This window comes from Panthera pardus, unplaced genomic scaffold (assembly GCF_024362965.1).
Source record: "Panthera pardus isolate Hobbes unplaced genomic scaffold, ASM2436296v1 HiC_scaffold_2, whole genome shotgun sequence".
Taxonomy (NCBI): domain Eukaryota; kingdom Metazoa; phylum Chordata; class Mammalia; order Carnivora; family Felidae; genus Panthera; species Panthera pardus.
Window position 1 is genome coordinate 81,032,234 of NW_026526765.1, and position 2,333 is coordinate 81,034,566.

Consider the following 2,333-nt stretch of genomic DNA (forward strand, 5'->3'; position numbering starts at 1 on the left):
AAATAAACTTAAAGAAAACTTAAAAAAAAAACCCATTGACCTCTTCAATTTAAATTCCTAAACTATAAGGGCACCTGGGTGGCTCAGTCAGTTGAGCATCTGACTTCAGCTCAGGTCATGATCTCACAGCTTGTGAGTTCGAGCCCCACACCGGGCTCTGTGCTGACAGCTCAGAGCCTGGAGCCTGCTTTGGATTCTGTGTGTGTGTGTGTGTGTGTGTGTGTGTGTGTGTGTGTCTGGCCCTAACCCACTCACATTCTGTCTCTGTCTCTCTCAAAAATAAATAAACATTAAAAAACATAAAAATAAAAATAAATTCCTAAACTATAACAATGAAAATAGAAACTCAAATACCTAATAGATTTTTCATGTTCAAAACAGCAACTTACATAAAGCCTTTTTCATATTGTAAAACTTCCATGCAATGTAAATTACTATCCCATGTATCAAATAGTTACCAATATCCTCTAAATGCTGACATAATATCTATCTCTTCTAGACACATTTTCAGAATTTCTGGTATTAGTATTTGAGGGTATTCCAATTGGGTTACTATATTATCTATTTTACGCCAAATGTTAAACTTCTGCAATTTAATTAAAATTCCTTGTCCAGACCTAGCCATCGCTTGCTCCATTGCTCCCTTCTCAGTACCTGCTCTGGGTGTCCCTGAGGGTGTGCGGGCCAAGGGTGGGCCCAAAAAGTAGGAGGCAGAAGGGAACCAGGTATGGGCATCTAAGTGTCTTAGCACCACAACAGTGGTTAGAACTGGGAGAAGGAGAAGACTGCAAAGATAGGCCCAGGAGCAATGGTGTCCAAAGAGAAACAAGGGGTGAAAAATGTCAACATGGAAAATGCCCAACAGGAAAATGAAGGAGAAAAAGAGAGCCCCATGCAGGACAGAGAGGAATTATGCAGTTTGGGAGGGAGTGAAGGCCAGAACTGTGGAGGAAATGTCAACCTGGAGTGAGTGACATGACTTGTCCCTAATTTTTGATAAGCCATACCTAACAAGCATATTGATCACAATGAAGTGGGAGATGTTGTGGGAAAGTTCCTAGGACAGATGAAGTAAATCAGAAGAAAGAGTAAGGAGCAGCACAGGAGGCACTTCCAAACTCCTGAACCTGATAATTATTATGACTTTTGCCTTATACCTTGAATGCTAAGGTTTCCCTGAGGTTAATAACATGGCCTATGTTCTATAAGCTTGTAGTTTAGTGATTTACTTTTTCTGTAAACCTTTTGGTGTTTCCACTTAAGAGTTTGTAATTATTGTTTTGTCTCAGTGTAAAACTTACTGTCCATAGGGCAATTTCACCCAGTTTTGGGAAAAACTATTCTTTCATAATATGATATTAATAAAGCAATTTAAAAAGCAATCTTGGGAGGGGTGCCTGGGTGGCTAGGTCAGAAGGGCATGAGACTCTTGATCTCAGGTTGTGAGTTGGAGCCCCACCTTGGTGTAGACATTATATATATATGTGTGTGTGTGTGTGTGTGTGTGTGTGTGTGTGTGTGTGTATAATGTAGAGATTAATATATATATATTTTTAAAAATTCCTTGTCAATATCATTATTCCAGTGACAATTTTTGTTGTACTTTTTGCAAATTGTTCAGGTTTTATGTCATAGTACAGAACACATTTGACATTCATGCAGACCCTTGTTAAATCCCACAACTGCAAATAGTATAGTAATATAGTATGAAATTTCTACCATTTTAGGTGCTGCATTACCTCCAGTTTAACATCTCACTCTTATCAGTTCTTGTGCAGTAGATCTTTGTCACTTTTTGGGGCCACCCCAAATCTTTTGAACATCTTGAGCAATCTCAAGCTTTTTTGTCACACTTCCACAAAGTAGAAGCCAGAAACTCACTTTCCTAGACACCAGGTACCTATTTTACTATGACTACCAACAAGAAACATCCCCATGCAACTTGGATTCATAAGAGAACACTGTGAATTCATAAGCAGAAAACACCTAAAATTAATCTTCTGGTGAGTATAGTTGGATAGGTGCCCAGCATTTGGGTGCAACCATGGTAGAAATTCTGGCATCCACTGACCAGAATCAGCAATGGCAGTTATGGTGTCTGTGTTGAGTAATGATGGCAGTATGGCTTCAGCTGGAGCAATCAGTAGTCTTCTTTAGGCACTGTTCCTGAATGCATGGCCTCTAAGCCTGATTCCTTGGCTCTTCTAGAGAATCTATGAGCTACACGATATTCTTTAGTAAATTCCTTTTCTGTTTAACTGAAAAGGAATTTTTTTTTGCAACTTAAACAACAAATATATATGACTATGAATTATTATTCTGTGTTTTTTAAT

General features: G+C 38.6%; 1 pseudogene; it reads left to right on the forward strand.

Moving 5' to 3' along the window:
* The first annotated feature begins 808 nt into the window (after window positions 1-808).
* LOC109254708 (protein BEX4-like) lies at window positions 809-1,162 on the forward strand (annotated as a pseudogene).
* Window positions 1,163-2,333: the final 1,171 nt, after the last annotated feature.